The 19787-nt window shown below is 30.4% G+C and overlaps 1 protein-coding gene across 1 annotated transcript in view; it reads right to left on the bottom strand.

The window, feature by feature from the left end:
- Positions 1 to 19787, bottom strand: part of LOC117168726 (KH domain-containing, RNA-binding, signal transduction-associated protein 2) — a 177854-nt gene that overhangs the window by 138275 nt on the left and 19792 nt on the right. The window contains exons 4-5 of the mRNA XM_033354451.1: positions 18793 to 18978; positions 12654 to 12760 (exon numbers count right to left, since the gene is read on the bottom strand). The gene's annotated coding sequence lies outside the window, so the exon portion shown is untranslated. The remainder of the gene's footprint in view (positions 1 to 12653; positions 12761 to 18792; positions 18979 to 19787) is intronic.

The raw sequence follows: 19787 nt of genomic DNA, 5'->3' as shown, positions 1-19787 counted from the left end.
TTGTGGTGTCTGCTTGATTCTCTTTATACTTGCGCTGCGTTAGATTGCTGTGGTATATTCAACTAGAAACCTGACGACGTGAGTTAGCTAAGGCGGAATATTAATTTCACGAAACTTAGGAACAACTTACAGACTAGGATTATAAAGCACTTCACTACTTTTACTATAATAGAGATAAATCCTCTTTACCAGACCACCTGTGAGGCAGGAACAGCCAACCACTAACCAAAACTTAGAACACACTTTCGCTGTCAAAATACCAATTTTAGACCACAATGGCAATTCATACCTTTATGCTATTCCATCATGTATACTAATCTCACCAAAAACATCTGAATTGAAATATTTTTATAGATTGATAAAATTACATTTTGATAATGTATTAAACAGGTACTCAGAGGAATTTCCTCTTCTGTCAAAAGGATGTTTCTTGACACAAATGGAAGTTTCTCTTGGAGATCCTCATGGGAGAGTTGAGACACGGGTTATTCAAAATCTGATTGGCGCCGCTGTCCCGGAACTAGTTAAACTTTTATCAGTTTTGATTGGCATCAGTTGGCGCTATCTTCAAATCACAATTGTATGTGTAAGAGGATTTAATACAGAATTGAGTCAACTCTTAAACAGGAACATTATTAATTATTGGGAAGGTTAGTCATTAAGGTGAGGGAAAAATAATATTCACTTTGAAACGCATATACTTCAAAATTTTCATAAACAAAGAAATTAATAAGAAATAAAACTGTTCAAACTTTTCGCGCCCCATGAAAATATCAAAGTTCCGGTATAGCGGCGACTATTGGAGGGGGAAACTTGTCTCAACCATCGACATATAGAAATGGACCGGTAACGCTTTTGGGAGAACTGAAATGGGCTCTAGAGAGAGAAAAAACATATGAGACGTAGACCTGCCTTTATCTTTTTCAGGACTCTGTCAGCCTAGTGGTTACAAAATTTGACGACGTCTTTGCGACATCATTACGACATCTTTATGACAACTTTACGACATCCTATGTCCATGTCGTTTCGCTGTCTTTACGATGTCGTAAAGACATCGTCAGATCATGCGACTTATTTACGATATCGTAAAGACACCTTAACGACATGGACATAGGATGTCGTAAGGTTATCGTAAAGACGTCGCCAAACTTTGTGCCCACTGGGAAGTGATTTGGTGGCCCCGGGCATTACCTAAATATTCTGTACGGTTAATTACGAAAATATATAAACAATACATTAGAAATTTGTAGTTATAATAGATTGAATTTTAAGAACATTCATGTAAAATAACCTGTTTCAGATAGATTATTTTAAAAACTTGGTAACCTTGAATTCTTCTTGAAATTAGATTGAAAATGCTACAATAATAATTGTTTTGCGTATTCAAAAATAATGTAAAAACTGTCAAAAATTTGAACAATATTTCTATAACATAAACAATAATCATTTGTATTGCATAAGTACAAAACTTCATATTTTGAGGTTTTGTTTTTGTTGTAACATTTTTTATTTTACTATATTCAACAACTTTACTTACATATGAAAACATATCACCGTATAAACGTCTTGACAACGCCCACAAACTACACAGGCTGCCACCATTTTTTATATTTATTTACAATAAATTATAATTAAATAAATTATAAATCAAACAATTCTGAAAAGTGCAATAAACGTCACATTATTGAGGCACTCGCGACACAAATCACGGTCCTGTGCTGCGCCAAACTTCACCCAACGAAAATATTCTCGACCAATCAGCTTTATCTAGAAAGAGATAGGGCTACGTCTCATATGTTTTCTCTCTCTCTAGAGCCCATTACCGTTCTCCCCACAGCATTACCGGTCCATTTCTATATGTCGATGGTCTCAACTCTCCCTAGCGGATCTCTAGTTTCTCTTAAACTGAAGGTTAAGAGGATTTTCATTTGTTTCGAAAAGAATTTTTTCATAGCGCCTCTATTGAAACTTCGAGTTTCGTTACATGTAGAGTGTAGAGTATAGAGCGGGTTGAAACACGGTGTTTGGATCCCTAGGGTTGAAACATTTTGTTACAACTCTGGGGCACACAGGCAGTTAGGTAGAAAGGTAGGGTCCACAGGTATCTGAACTCGAATTTTCAATAGATTTGCTATGAAAAATAATATGAATTACTAGGAATGTAACACAACTTGTAATCCAACATACTATTTTTCTGCAAGCATTATCCTTTACTTGACGTAATCTTGCAGTCAAACAATTTCGTTTCAGACAAGAAGACGATGCTTTCGTTCCAAGACAAATTTTTCTTTGAGTAGGAGAAAAAAATAAAATCTTCGTGAGATTATCTCTTTTTTTAAATAATAAGAATAAAAACATTTGCCAAGTTTCTATCATTTTCGCTTTTAATACATTCTCAAAATTTCTGCAATGTTAATAAAAATCTGAATATTTTCATTTAGATATCTTTTACAATTACTTGCCAAACTTTGACTTCACAAACTTCTCCTGCGCTGAATGTACTGATACCTTTATACTTAACAAAATATTATGCATCTTAGATGTTTTTTGTAAGACACTATAATGCATATAATTAGTATTGATATTGACATTATAAGTGAAAATAGAACTAATAGACAGTTTTTCTACTTTCGATTTTCCTATATATTCATCCAACGCCGCCATGTCGAAAATGCTGTACAATATTGGCTCAACAGTGTAAAGATCCAGATCGAGTGAATTACTGAAGAATCGATTTTTTTCAATTAGAAGTAGGAAATTATGAAGAACTAGTTAATTAATCTATATTTTGAGAGACGTAGTTCTGGATTTTAATCTAACGGAATCACGTTGAAAATTTTGCTTCAATCCCTTTAATTGTGTAAGCTGCAGGTCGACTGAACTACTATAAAATCGAATTTTGTACACGAAAGTGAAACATCTATAGAAATAAATAGAGAATCAAAATTTCCTGAATAACAACACTTAATCTTCATCTAACTAATTAATTCTGAAATTCGTATACAAATTGCAAAAATCCTTTTAGATCCAGTAACTCGTTTTGAAATCTTCTAAAATCTATTTAAGACATTGAAAATCCTTTAAATCGATTACAAATCTCATAAAAATTTCGTATAATCCTGTTAAAAATCGGTGTAAATACCTTAAAACTTCTAAAAATCGGTTCAACTCTTTGAAATTTTATAAAAAATTTCGCAATCTTACGGGATTTCTTGAAATCTGTAAAATCCTCTTACAATTCACTGAAATCTTTAAGATGCGTGGAAATCTGTCCGAATTAGTCAAAACTGTAACTGATTTAGAGAGATTAAAATCCTATTTACATAAATAGCACGAGAATTCTGGATCAATCTGAAAAATCTCTATCCCATCCACACACTACTCCTTTGCCCTGCCGAGTGAGTCACGCCTACCCCGAAAGGGAAATGGCTTAATGGTGTAATAATAATAAAAAAAAATCCCATGAAATTTTTTGATATCCTCAAAAATAAGTGTAATACTTTGGAACCTTTTGAATTTTTTTTTTAATCCTATTAAATCCCGTGGAATTATTAAAAAGTCTTTATATCTCTTAAAATTCGTTAGAATCTCTTAAAATCTTTTAAAATTTGGAAAATCTTTCGAAATCGCCTGAAATATTTTGAAATATTTTTAGATCCATTGAGATCTTCAAAATTCGTGAAAATAATTGATGCATTTTTTACATATTGAGTTTTATATATATATATCAAAATATATATGTCATCATTTTATATATACTTTTAATATATATCACAGTTTTACAAAAAACATCCTGCGCAATTAATCGACGTTTTCACGAAACTGTATGAAAATCAACTAGATCGAACGAAAATATATTAAAAAAGGACTGCGGAAGATAAAAATGGATTATAATAAAAATGGAATGTAGTACGACAATGGAAAATGGAATTGTAGTACGACCAAAAAAAAAATTTAGGTCAAAGTTGTAAGACCCTGCAGGATCTATTACTTAGCTGAAGAAAACAACAAATTTAACTAACACCCAGTTGTACGCAAAAAAGCCTGCACGTAAAAAAGCTCATACAACATCAGAAAGTTCTAAAGGAAAACGATTTTCCTACAATTTTTGATAATTAAAATGGTTTTATTCATCAAGCTTTTACAAATATTCATATACATTTTTTACAATCAAGATATTCAAACTTTTTCAATTCAAAATTTTAAATTTAGATAAGGTAAAAGCATTGCTTTAAATAGAAGTATATTTTTATCTTTATAGCACTTCACTATTAAAAACATTGAATCCATCTCAAAACTTGGGTTTTTATATGAAAACTTTTCTTTTAAATCGAAAATAAACCTTTATTCATAATCATAAATTTAAAAAAAGGAATTATTGAAGGGTAATTGCACATACATAAGAGATTTTTTTATGTAGGTGCGATAATAGGAAAAACTTCGAGAAAATAAGACGGAAAGAAAAGCTTCCAGCATAATAGTCTTAAAAAAATTACTTCCGCATTTTTAAAAACTTTTAAAATAAAACACAATAAAAAAAATCCTTTTTTATGCACATCTACATGCCAACGCCTTTAAGTTCAGTCCTTTTTGAAGAAAATCAAACTATAACAAAAGAGTCATAAACAGAGGTTTTAAAAATGAAATTTCCTAATTTTTCAATATTTGATAACAAAAAAAAATTCCCGATGCGCGAGCACATTCTAATTACGCGCAGCGCGCGCGCCGCTTCGCGTCAAGTTTGAGCGCGCCTAGGGCGCGCGAGTACGATCTCGCGCTTCACGCTCGTTTTCGTACTTTAATGCGTACACTTTAACTACATTTTTTCAAATATCCTATATACTATAAATTAAATCGAAAACTGTGATTTAAACTTCTGAGGAATACAGCCATAAATTGTAACTGAAATTTTTTTAGATTTGTATTTAAAGAATGTACTCAAAACACCTACGGCTTTGACGATTACATTCTCACTACGAAACTCGCGCTTCGTGCTCGATCACTTGTGTCTAATTGAAAAACTGCATCAAGATAATTTGTAAATTTGGTTAAAATCGACTAGAAACAACGCTTCATACTTATGGAACTCTTACAAAACTAAAATTGCATATTTTTGAAAATGATCAAACTTTTTGAACTTTTGTCTAACTAAGAAATTACATGATAATAGTTTCGTGAAACATATATTTTATATCTGCCCGTGTAGGAATCCAATCAGGGATCCGGCCGGGTCCCAGCCGGATAGACCCGCTTTTAGCCAGGCGTTGGTCGGGAAATCCGGCCAGGATCCGGCTAAAAACGTCACGGTAAACTGGTCGGATCCCGGCTTCAATACCGGCCTGGATCCGGTCGGGTAATCCGGCCTAATAGCGGCTAAGAAATATTGCTTCAGGCGTGAAATTGGTAACTTGTTTTGTATTTTAAGGCTTATTGCCAAGTATACGATGAAATTGAAAAGTCAAATCAATTAAACCAATTCTGGCTAGGAAATTATAGTACAATTTCAATCAATGATAATAGAATCTCCCAGCAATTGTTTAATTTTGGAAACCACGTGGTAATTTAAGGTTAGGAAAGAAGGAAGGAAAAAATGTATACACAACAGTATACTTTAATTTAGAATAATAATTATTCGCGCACTAAGTAGGGGTTTCAAACTAATTACTGAAATAAGGTTGATTTTAACCAAGATTCTCGATTTTATTTGCGAACTTCGAAGAGACGGCGCAACGTGAGTGCAAGGAGCGTCCTCGTTCCGGTGCGAAAATGGAAATTTCTGAGTGTCCATGCAGACGACAGACACAGCAGGCGCTATATATGGCGGTAAATTTGAAATTGTACAGGCTAAACATTGTCTGAATAAAGAGAAATTTATAAAAATTGTATCATTTCTGTTGTTGTACATAGCAGAATCGATAACAGTTTAATTTAAAATGTTAAATTATTCGAAAAAATTTAATGTTTTTTTTTTTAATTTAAAAAAGCTCATTTTTGTTTCACTGATCTAATAAATATTTGAATTGCAATTTTCAAATAATAATTCATCTAGCATCCATAATTATGTCTTTGATAATATCACGGCTCTTAAAACATGTGTAATTTCTACAAAAACATTAACCTGACCAGTGCCCAACCGGTTCCCGGCCATGGGAAAGAACTAGGTTTGGCCCAGCCAGTAATCGGCCGACCCCGGACTACGTGATTCGAGAAAAATGTAGCCTGACTGGCTCCCGCCCGGTTCCTGCTCATGAAACCCAGCCAGGGTTAGCCCGCCCGGGATCCGACCAGAAACCTTGTTGTATAAGGGCCAACGTGGGAAATTTCTACACGGGTTGTAGAAATTTGGATTGATATTTCTTAACCTATTAAAAAATTTGTTTTTTTTCTTTTTTTAGAAATTTTCAAAATGTTGAAAAGCATTTAACTTTTTGAAGTTTTATCGAATTTAAAAATGTCATTAGCATAATTCAGAAGTTTTTTGGACACATATCAGAAAATTTGACATAAAATTTCTAAAACTCATTAAACATTTTTTTCAAATTTTGAAAGAGTTCAAACTTTTCGAATGTTTATCTGATCCAAAAATTTAACTGACATAGTTTCTAAATATATGATATCTAGTAATGAATTTAAATGAAATTTCCTAATCTTTTAGAAAAATATTTTCTTCTATTTTTCTGTACATTTTCAAAATTTTCAAAAGTATATAACTTTTCTAATTTTCATCAAAATGGGAATTTTTGTATTGGGATAATTTGCAACTCTTCTATCCAGCTATCAGAAACTTTAACACCAATTTTTTAAATTTGAATTTTGTTTTTATCAAATTTTGATAATGTTCTAACTTTTTAATTTTGGTTGGAAATATCTGATTAACGAACTCAACCTTCATTTTGGGAACCTTAAGAAGTGTATCAAAGGCTGACTTGATTGGACAAATCCTTCCAAAGTTAGCGTGGCTACAACATTCAGGTGACCATACATACAGACATACAGACATACAGACAAACAGACATACATACATACAAACATACAACCATACAAACATACAAACATACAGACATACAGACATACAGACATACAGACATACAGACATACAGACAGGCAGACACCGATAAAATTTTATGATTTCCGGATTCTGTGAGTGCTGAAACACAAAGATCCGTTAAAAGCCAGAGATCGAAAATTTGGACGATTGCATTACACACTCATGAATGAGAATGTAAAAACATAAGGATGAAATAGCAAATTTTATTTTTTAATTCACTCCTAAATATCAAGACATTTAACTTGAGCAGATGAAGATTGAACTAATAGAAAAGTTTCCAGTATATAGTGGTCTAATAAAAGAAATTTTTTCATTTATCTTTTTTTTCAATATCTGATAACAAGAACACATTACTGGACAATAGACAATCTGAATTTTTATGGAAATCTACATGCAAAGAACTTTAATTTCAGCCATCATCGAAAAATATCATAATAAAAGAAAATATTTCAGAATAGTGAACTAAAAAACGAGTTTTTCTAATCTTTTAACATCATTAAGAAAAAAGCAAAACTATTGTTTAGAAAATGTTATCCTTCAATACACATTTCATGTCGAGATCTTCAATTTGAGCCAACAGCAAAAAAATCAAACTCACAGAAATGTTTCCAGCATTCAGTGGTTTGATAAATGAAATTTGTTCATCTTTCTTTATTTTTCAGACTGTGATAACTAAAACGCAATACAATTTAAATCGATAAAAAAGAAAATATTTGAGCACAGTGGGTTAAAAAATAAAATTTCCCCATTTTTCTCATTTCTTATGCACTAATAAAAAAGAACAATATTGTCACGTAGCAAATTTTATTTTGTAATACACAAGTATATTTCAAGGCGTTCAATTTTCTTGATGTCTGAAAAAGAGCGGACCAAATGTAAAGTTTCCAGCATTATAAACGAAGCTTCGTTGTTTAACGAAACTTCGTTTTTTAACGACATTTCCTAATTTATAATTTTTTTTAAGCAATAAAAAAATGACACATTACCAAAGCAAATTTGATTTTTTACTTTAAACATATATCAAAACCTTCATTTTAAGCCATCTTGGAAGAAAATCGGATAATTTTTAAGTCATGATAAAACACTGTAAAAAACGCGAATATTTTTTTTCGAAAAAACTCTAATTATTATTGTAAATGTAGTGGATATTTTAGACGATTTCTCGCCTATTTGGATGATGCCTTTTTGAATCAATAAAAAAACGTGAAAAAATAACTTATGTGCACATGAAAAATTTATAATTTTCAGTAGTTATTTGACCTGTAGTCTGTAGAAAATTTGGATTCATTAATTATTTCAAGGAATTATTTACAATTGATCTCTCCCATGCTCGGAAACGCTAAGAGTAAAGACTTGTATATAATAAAAAGGTGGAACTGCTTTGCAAATAATAAAAAATGTGGAAATTACTTTTTGTTTAATAATATTTAATTGCAAATTAAGGTCGGTTGGTAATCACGTTTTTTTAGTTTCGCCAAGCAAAGGATTAAGGGAAATTCAGATTTGAAGCAGCTTTCAGCAAGAAAGTTGTTGTATATAGTTTGAGGAAGATTTCTGGAAAGTTTTAGGTAGATTTATTAAAAATGGCCGAAAATATGTACTCTTTTATATAGATCGTTACGGTGCATATTATTTTACAAAGTATATATTTCCGCAAATTTTTAATGAATCCATCTAAAAAATTTTTAAAATGTTCTTTTAACTGTACAAAAAAAACGTTTTGCTAGTAGTTGATTAAAATCTGAAGTACCCTCGACACATTTTGTCGGAGAAAGTATAATAACGCGAGTACTGATCAGCCTTAGTTTGAAATTGAATTTTATCAAACAAAAGGTGATTTACCAACTGTTTATTGTTTTTAACTTATCACTGGAGTTATTTTACTCTGATACATTTTTATCTCTCCTTTAATTTTCCTCCAAGATCTCCCTTAATGTCTCGTATCATAACCAGGAAATGGTCTGACCGGATAAGAGCTGCGGTTATTAAATGCGGCTAATGTTCCCTCGGCCATGGAACGGTGGAGATTAAGTGATGGTAATTATCGATGAAAATTTCAAGATTTCACACCACTTTGCTTAAAAACATCTCCCTACATTCGGTTAACCTTTCATTCTTTTTACATTCAGACAGGATTTCCTTTTTTTCCTTAACGATAACGAGACAGTTTTCCTCCATTCAAACTAATGTATAGTCACTCAGTTAAAAAGAATATTTGAAATTGGTACACCACAACATTTCTTTGATTTGAAATTAAGAGATAAATTTAAATTCAGAAGAAACTTGCTGAGTTTCAAAATTTAATCATTTAAATGGCAGCGCGTACGTGTACCGAAAAATTCCGGATAATTGCGTACTGAAATATCGATAGAAATAGTCACTTTTCCAGATCTCGCCATTCTTACGGAAATAACCGCTCCATATTTGTTTTGTATATGATAAATTAAGCGGATATTTTGAAAAGCTGAAGTTAAAATCAAAGCGAGAAAATAGTCAGTTTTCCTGTATGTTTAGACATTTTTATCATTTCTACCTTTACACTGGAACTTAGATTTAAGACTGGATTTGGGGCATGGATTGGAGTGGCCTTCAACATAAATCCAGACAATCGAAACAAATATATTTCCTGATAGCTTAGTTTTATAATTTCATACTTTCTTCAGTTACCTTAAATTAATGTTGATAAATCAGTCTCGACCTTGTATCTATGTTAGATCCCTCAATCAATCGTCGATTGGAAAGGTCAGTTACAATAAAAACAAACAAATTTTAGTTAAACATGTCGGTCCTGAGTTTGCACCCTCTTCGGTAAATATTTTATTATAGTCAAAATCTGTCAGACAAAATGTGTCTTTAAAATCTTGCCAACCTGGAAAAATGTTTTTAATTAATAAAAAAAATGTTTTTAAACTATTTTTATAAATTGCACGTCTTATCATATTTGTAAATGTCACATAAATTTATTTATACATAGAATCATTAATGTTATGTTTTTCGGACTTAAAATATTTGGAATGAACTTTTTGTAAAGGTATGTCTTTCACAGTTATTTAAATAATGTAAACCATCTAATTGTTATTTAATCTGTTTTGTAAACAAACTTTTCGCACCATGAAATGCTCAAATTTGAGTAATTTCTCTGCTTTTATTTAATTCATTAACTTATTTTATTTCATTACTTAAGAATTCAAACTTCCTTTCTTCTTTTTTGTGTATTTTTTATCGCATTTGTTCTCATGTTATACAATTTTTGATTTTGTCTTACAGATTTTGACTATAATAAAATATTTACCGAATAGGGTCCAAACTCACGACCGAAACGTTTAACTAACATTTTTTTCTTTTTATTGTAATTGACCTTTCCAATCGACGACAGATTGAGTGATCTAACTACCTTAAATTAAAATTATATAATTTAGGCAATTTGGAAAGTTTCGTGTTTTTGAAAATCTCATGGTCTAAAATGATCTTTTTGGCAATCACCCTTAAGGAGATTTAAAAAAATCAAATGATTTAAGAAAACTTCAAAAGAATTCAACAATATTTAAAGTAATTAAAAAACTTGAAAAAATTAAAATAAATCAATTCAGAACATTAAGTAAATTCATGAGAATATAAAGAGATCAAAAGGAAATGAAATGCATTTTCTTACCAATTTGATACGAAATGTTATTTGTAAGGATTCTACCTCCACCCTTAATAGCGTGACGTAGTTTATTTACGCCCAAATTAAAAAAATTTAAAAGAATTTTGGAGAATTAAAAATAATTGAAAATGGAGAGGATGGTTAGAATATTGAAAGAATAACAATAAACAAAATTCAGAATATTTCAAGTGAGTTAACAAAATAAAAAGGAATCTAAAGGAATTTAAGGTGACTTAATGTTATTAAAAAACTACTTCACGGTATTTTCTAGACTTTTGCAACATATTCCTGAAAATTTGGAGATGTTTAACATAAAAATGCAATTTTTCAAACAAGACAATGTATTAAGAATTTTAAGAAAGAAAAGAAGTAAATGAATTCATAAGATTTTAAGTGAATAAAAAAAATAGGTAAACTTCGAGGAATTAAAAATACTTAAAGAGCATTCAATAGAATTAAAAGAATTGAATGAATTCTAAGAATGTACCAAATATAAAAAATTAAAATTAATAAATTTAGAATATTGCTAATGAATTAAGAAGAATACGAAAGAATTCAAATGAATTTAATGTGAATTGGTGCTGTTCATAAACAATTCACAATATTGTTTATAATTTTTCAAGCCGTCAAATCTGCTCAAAATAATACAAAAGAATGTGAAGAAATTTGAAAAGAACTTTAAAAGAATTTAATACATTTTATGAGAATTCAAGAGAAAAGAATTATAAGAGAAAAGAATGATTAAATATGTGTAGCAGGCTAAATTTCTTGAAAAGCATTCCAAATAATGTCAGAGTTCAAAATAATTTAAAATCATGTAAGAGGATTTAAATCAAAAAATTTATTTATTATTTTTAATAATAAATTAATGCTTACATTTCGAAGGCAATCGTAAATATTTCATTGAAATGATTGAAAATAATAATAAACAATACGAAGGCTAAAGTGATAATTTTATAAATAAATGCAACCCCAGATCCCTTAGTCACCCCTTAAGTCCATGTGATGAGTGGGTCTTGTGACCAGTTTCCTATCTTACCGACACTTTTTTTATTTTGAACATATTTTCACACGAATCGCCACATCGAGTTAAAAATTTGGGATCATAAATAAGAAGCAGTGCTTCTCCAGTTTTAATTAATGTGCAAGTAACTTTATTAGTTATATTTTTATACTTTCTAGATAAAAAAAACTTGGTTTCTAATTCAAAACATGAAAAGGTGAATACTTCCTTGATCTCTGTATTGATTATTATCATAAATAAGAAGCACTACGAAAGATGAGCCTAGTTCTAAATTTCAATAATTATGAAAAAAGTATTTTGTAAATAATTTTTTGTTCTTCTTTTATCATAATTATTCAAATTTAGGACCATAGCAACCTTTCTTAGTGCTTCTTATTTATTATCCCAAATTTTCAACTCGATGTGGCGCTTCTTGTGAAAATAAAATAGCAAATAAAAAAAGTGTCGATAAGGTAGGAATCCGGTCACGCGATCCACTTGTCACATGGCCTTAAGATACTATAATTCAATTTTCAGGTTTTCGTAGCCCCGGGCTGAAGCTAGGAACCCCTTTTTATAAGCAGCGTCTCATTTGACTAATTTTTAAGTACCGTTTCAGTTATCATTTAAGTAACATTTGAACTTTGCATTTAAAATACAAGCAAATATAAATAGTTAATTCCTTCATTACAATATTGGAAATTTCCTGTTCATGAGGTCCAAGCAATGGAAAAATACCTGCGAGTCTTGGTATTTTATTATAATAAAAAAGTAGTAAATTTTAAAATATTCCACATGTTGATAACTAGATAATTCGTATTCCGAGCGACTTTTTGCAAGGGAGATATAAAAGATCTGGGATCAAAGGACGACATCTACCGATTCTGATGGTACGATTCAGCTGCTGACAGAGCAAAGTGGGTTAGATACTTGGCTTTTCCAATGACAAAGCTTACCATGAGATTGCAGTTGATGTTCGAGTTGTCAGTCGACCGAATTAATAAAGATGACGTAAAGCAGATGATCCTCTCTCGTTTTATGAGATCCCAACAAGTTACTTTTTCTGAAAAAAGTAAAAAAGTAAGTAAGTAAGCAATAAGTAAAGCTTTTCCTGGTAACTGAACATATTATCTTCTTCTTGTGAAACAGCAATTTATTTAATATCGATTCTTCCATCGTTAGCAGTGCTTCTCCAGTTTTAATTAATGTGCAAGTAACTTTATTAGTTATATTTTTATACTTTCTAGATAAAAAAAACTTGGTTTCTAATTCAAAACATGAAAAGGTGAATACTTCCTTGATCTCTGTATTGATTATTAATTAAATTTAATATTATTATTATTTTCATATTTATATATTATTATTATTATATTATTCATAAGTATACATATTATACAATTTTCAAAATTTGAATCAAATTTTTGAATTTTTTAATTTCAACCGCAAATTATTTATCTGTTATTATTTATTAAATTATTTATCTCGAAAACCCCCTCGTACTGACTTTTATGTAAATCTACCAAATTAATTAGATTTTCAAAATTTGAGTCAAACTTGAGAATTGTTTATTTTTTTATCCCAAATTTGTGTTTCTCTTTATTCTCTCTCATTTGGTCGTCCACCAATTTGTAAATTTTTTAAATGTAATGCTAGGAACCTTTTAGGTTGGACCCAGCATTTAAAGGTGCTTTAAGGGTCCGGGTTATTTCTCAAGGGTACAGGTCAGGACCCGAACCTTTTAAATTCCTAAAGGTCCGGGTTCGGACCCGTACCCTTCGATTTCTTAAGGATCCGGGTCCGGACCCAAACCTTTGAAATTTTAAAGGGTCCGGGTCCGGACCCGAACCTTTTAAATCAATAAGGGTCCGCGTCTGGACGCGTGCCCTTTAAGTTCTTACGGGTTTGGGTCCGGGCCGGACCCTTTCTGGACCATTTAGGTTCCTGGACCCTTTAAAAATTAAGCGTTCCAATCTCTGTTTAAGACAAATACAAATAAGTAAATTGTGACAAAGCTAAATTAAAATTTATAAATTAAAAATGTAATGGAATATAGTTCAAATGTTCAAAACTAAATGAATTTGAAGAGTTCTTGACGAAAAGCATGTAAAAAAATGAAAAGAAAATTAGGCAAACTTTCTAATAAGAACTTCTAATTATTAAGTACCAATAGTATTACTCATCGGGATCCTTTTAAAATTACTGTTGAAAAGAATAAAAAAGAGAAGAAAAAGAAAAAACCTTAAAGGAAAAACAGCAAGCTCTCTTTTTAAACACAAATATTCTTTTAAAGCGTTCTTCTAAGAAACAAGTTCAATGTATATTTGAAAAATGTACAATTGTAACAAATGTTGGAAAATCAAAAACAGAAATCTGTTGAAAAGTAGCGCATGAATACACTGAATATGCATAATTAATTTATAGATCATTAATCTATTGTAATTGTCCTAAAAAATGTTGTTATGAAACATCTGATTGTCATTTTTTCCGTTTTTCCATTAAATTTATTAATTTATTTGCAATGCAATTTTTTAAAATTTTGACCCAAAATACGCATCATAACATAAAATGGTTTTAATCAAATTTTTTAATGTATTTGTGTGCATTTTTTTGAGACGTATTGAGCTGTCTATATTTTCTAGTTTGCAAAGTTACGGTGTTTTGCAATATTAATGCAATAGTTATTTTTTATAATATAAAAAATATTTATAACTGGTTTGTACGAATACCGATGAAGTAAAATTTTACAAGAATCTAATAGCTTTCATTAGAATGAGAATATAAAATTGCAAGACTTTTACTATACAATTTTTGATGGATGAAGATGTTCTCGTTTATTTGTTTAACGGCCAACAAAGGTAACACACCAGCTATTCGATAGGAGCCTTTAACGTGTTCAATATATGTCCACCTTTGTGCACTGAAAATGGTCACACTCTCCTTCATTTACATGGCAGATAGTATAGAAACTACGAATTTGGCACGCATTACATTACTAATATTTTTTTTAAATTTGAATGGTTTAAAGATTCACGAACATATTTCTTTTTCGTATACGTTTTGCCACATTATGTCGCAAATTATAGTCAGGCCAAATACATATTGTTTTTAATGTTACGTTTGAATGACAGTGAAAATTTATTTAAAATTGTGTGCATTTCTTATCCACACGAAACTTTGAAAATATTTTTATTTTCTGGGATACACTATACTTTTTTAAATGGATTGATAAGATCAAAGATTTCAAAGGGGTTTCTAGTTGACTTTGAAATATAAATTAAATAAGAGGAAATTTCTTGAGATTCCTAAGGGTTCATAGTGATTCAAAAGATTTTAAGGGATTTGAAGATACTTTAAGAAAGTTTACAAGATTCAAGGATTTTATTAAATCTCCAAGGATTTTAAGAGATCTCAACAATTTCTCTGGATTTAAACTATTTTTATTTAAATAACTTTAAGAAATAAGTTTAGTTTAAATTATATATATGGGCTTTCAAAAGATTTCTACTATACGGAATAAACTAAATTTTACTTTAGGGGGTTCCTACACGCAGAAAAAAGAAATTTTATATTTACTAATCAAGAATTGTAAAGGGTTTCTTGTAACCGTAACAGTATAAACTGCTCTTAATAAGAGGGTGAAAATATCAAAATCACTTAGCCTTTCGTAAATGTCTCAGTGAAATTAAGGTTAATTCAACGGTTATCCTTCAGTAAAATAAACCTCTATTCCCTCGTATTGCATACTGAACGACATGTAAAATCCACTGAACCGAGATTACAATAGTAGTGCAGTGGACGTTACCGAAAGATCGGTACATGCTACTGATCCGATCGGTTTACTTAACTCGCCCCTAAAGTCACAACGCAACCTATCCGCGCGGAGCACCGGTTGAATTCATGACGCAATCGGCAATGAATGGATTGCATCACCTAAAAAACATTCCTTTTTGACATTTCTGTAACAGTCGTCACATTACTCCAAATTCTCACTTAGCAAGGAAGGGGTTTTATAAAAATAGCACCATTTCGGATGGCAAAACTTATTCACAGATCGCGTACACTTGAGAGATTATTGGAGCAAGACGTGTTTTTGTTCCGTGACTGTTTCAGCTGACATATAGATATGATATGAATGCTACAACTTTTGTTGTGTGCCGCGATGACATGGTTGCGTATTCAGAAGTCGTTCCCAAGGTCACCACCCTCAGTTACAAATGCATTTCAAAATTATTTTACAGATCGCAACTCGTATACTAGTGTAGTGGTTAAGACTGTTGACTTGCGTGCTTAGGTTTATGCGTTCGAATCCCCCCTCATTATGTGCGAAATTTTAATTGTATTATAAGCATTATAACTTACAAATAACGATTAATTATAAGTATATCCGATAATATTTATAAGAAATAACCGTGCTCTTATTTATTAATTATTTTTTAGCAATACTTATTCACAATTTATAGTAATGTCTTAACTGTAGTCTACGCCGACAACATAATTCAGATCTCTTTATATTATTCGTTAAAGTGATATGATAATTCGTAAATACAGCATCCAGGGACTGTACAGAATAAGGACTGGATCGGTAAAATATACTGATCCGCAGGTCAGCACCACTTGAGAATCGGTACTAGTAACCATCATTGATAGTCATTCTTATTTGCCTATAATTGTAACGTTTACTGAACTGTCATGTTGCCCAAATACGTACTAGGAAGATCGGTGGATTTAACTTGGTTTTCAGTGAAATGTAAGGTTCTTTTTTCTGCGTGTACATATTTCAAAAATTTAAGCAGAGAAGTTATGGATTTAAAAATATTTTCGATAGTATAAAGATAGTATAAAGGATTTTGAGAGATTCCAAATACTTTTCATTTGGATTAAAATTAAAGTTCAAGAAATTTCAAAGATATTATGAAAATTCACAAATTTTAAATGTGCAGAATTTGTTTGTTCAGAATCGAAATTTTATGTACATTCATATGAGATTATGAATGGTTTGGAATAAACTGTTTCTTTGTAGTTGATTTACTTTTTACAATAATTCTTTCAATATTTGTGTATTATTTATTCTAATGATGATTAGCATATAATAGTTTTCTTTATAATGATTTTCTACAATAAATTTCCTAAAATTCATCAAGTATTTTGCAATCTAATGGAATATTTTACGAATGGAAAGTACTGACTAGATCGTTTAAAGAGACTGATTTCAGCAGCAAAAATTACAAATTGTATTATTTATCATTACTGATTTCATTACCTATCATATGAATCAGTTAAAATTGTTACTAGTGAACCACGCACAGTCAGGTTGACTGCAAATTCTTGGGAATTCATCATAAATTCTTTGAAATTCTTTAGAATTCTTTAGAATTCAATTTAATGTACGACAAAATATTCCCGAAGAGAAAATTAAGATTCACTGTAATTTACTTATTAAATGTCAAAAATATATTTGTTATATATTATGAAATATATTTAAAATCACACCCGTTGGAAAAGTCTATAGGATTTGCAATTTATTGCCTTATTCTATCAAAATGAATGCTGATAAAGATAACAGATATTTTCTTTTTTTTACCTTATATTTCGTATTGGTATCATAAACTTGTGACATGAAACCTTAAAATAATGTTCGCATCATATGCTTATTTTGGGAGCTATGTCTATTGTATACGACAATTTCCATGAGCATTCTTATCATTGTCTGGATATTCAGATCCAGATCAGTTGTATTAAATTTTATCAATTGTTCAGCATGAGGGGAACAATAATATTCTTGTTTTAAGTAAACATTAGTCATATTTACAAAATATACAAATAAATCAAAACTTTTGTTTCAGTTCAGTACATAATTAAATGAAAATTTCGTAACTTCAAAACACCCGTTAGTGTAAAAACACAGTGAACTTCAATGTTTAAGATGGTATTTGACGAAATCATTGGTAAAGAGATAATTATTTAGTCAATAGCTTTTTATTTTCCATCTGCTGGCGCATGCTAATAACATTGTTAATTTTTAGTTTACTGTTTTCGCATTGGACAAAAAATACTTGTATTTGATTTTCGTCTGTCATTATCACTTTCAATAATTAAATAAACATTTTTCACTCATTTTCAAGGAACATAATACCTTTTTCCTACTAGTTTTACATTTTTTTGTAACAGAAAAGTGTTATTTGTTACTATTTTTTATATATTAACGTCACATCGAAAAAATGTCTACTTCTTATATTTCTTTTCGATTTTTTTCTATATTGTTTTACTTTGGAAAAAGAACTGCCCTTCATCAGACGTTTAAATCACAATTTTCGATTTAAGTTACAATATTTACGGTTCATTTTTAAAATAATATTCACAGCATTTTAGGCTATTCGTACATTTTTTACATTGAATAATTCACAGAAAAAACTGAGGATATAAAACGTTGCTGGTAATGGCTGAAGTCGGTTAAGATGAACAAAAAATGTCTGTGGACAAATTGATTTTCAGAAGACAATTGTTACCCAATTTAAACGTTTTTTTAAAATCAAATCTAACGAAAGTCAGATAATAATTTTCTTATTCAATAGCAAAAATAAAAGATAACATTTGAACTCTCGAAGTATACCATATATAAATAATGAAGAAACTATAAACAAATGTTCAATTGCAACGAAAATTTTAAACAATTTATTAAATTTTGTATAAACAAATAAGTGAATTAAATTTCAAAATTTATTGGGAAAAAGTGTTTTATAGTTCAACTAATCAAGTTAATCAATAATTTGTTCTTTTATAAACAAGTTTTATAAATAATTATCCATATAAGGTATTTATAATAGGATAAATCAATTAAATTAAAATGTTTGAGGATATTTCGATGAATAAACATTTTTCATTGTCAACAACAACTTTCATATTTAGTATTGATTTCTTGCTGCAGATTTCTCTTTACAAGGTACATTATATTTATCCTAAATTTAAATTTGTTAGAAATTTGTTTTAGTGAAATCATCGAAATCTGTAGATTCTGAATTTATAACTTTTGAATCTGTATATGCAACAACGCAAAAAAAATTATTTAAAATTTGTAATTATTTCCAGTTGGCCTACCTGCGGTCATAGCCGATGAACTGCCTGATAGATTGTGAACCAATATATCTTCAGAAATAGCCAGACTCGTCAGGAATTGCCAGGATGCTCAGAAATAGTCCAAACTTTTGACCATTTGTGACGATTCTAAACTTTCTTTTAGTAGGGCAGGCTAACCGGCACTAGATCATGGTTCGATCACACCGACTAGATGATGAGAAAAAAAAACATTTTTATAGCTGTTCATTATTGTTATGTGGAATTTTCAAAAATCCAGTCTTTTTGTTTGGTAATGTGTAAAAAATATGTTTTCCATTAGACACTTAGAAATTTTTAATGATGACAGTGATGCCATAATTTATGGCTTGACATTTGGAAAGATATTGATTTGGGTAAGGCTGATAAGCAGTTGACCAGGACCAGAAAAGACTACCTCGATAATTTTCTGCAAGGGAGGGAAAGTCGGTTACAACCTATCCCTTTTCCAGTTGTTTTGCAGATTTTTAACTTTTTGAGAAAAATAAGAAAATTCTGGCCCCCCCCCCCCCTGAATTATATGTTACTGCTACCCTAGAAACAAGATTTTGTAAGAGCCCATGTAGAAACTGCAACATTTGTCCCTTTTCAATTAGGCTAGTAGTCAGAATCTCTCTAGAACAATTGGACTAGTAATTTTTAATCAGGAACCTTTAAGGCGCTGTTTAGATTTTTTATTCCATATGACTAGAAAAACTATGTGCGTCTAGTTAGGCCCTGATCTTGTGTTTAAGCCAGGCTTTAGTTAATTCCTGATTAATATAAAAGAACTTAAAAAATTCTAGTTAGGCACTGGCCAGACCTTAGTCAGCATACCCTAGATGTACTTTCTAAAGATGGCGCTACAGTATTGATGATGCAGTGCCATCTTCAGAAGTCCCTACCGAAAGAAATCTCTGAGTTTTCTTTAGCGAAATAGCTTGGCCCATTTGAGTCTATAAACAAAGTCGATTTGAAACAAAATAATCTCGGAGATAGTT

The sequence above is a fragment of the Belonocnema kinseyi genome, chromosome 3 (genome assembly GCF_010883055.1).
Source record: "Belonocnema kinseyi isolate 2016_QV_RU_SX_M_011 chromosome 3, B_treatae_v1, whole genome shotgun sequence".
NCBI classification, from domain to species: Eukaryota; Metazoa; Arthropoda; class Insecta; order Hymenoptera; family Cynipidae; genus Belonocnema; species Belonocnema kinseyi.
The sequence above is the reverse complement of the archived record's forward strand: the minus strand, read 5'-3'. Positions and strand labels throughout refer to the sequence as shown.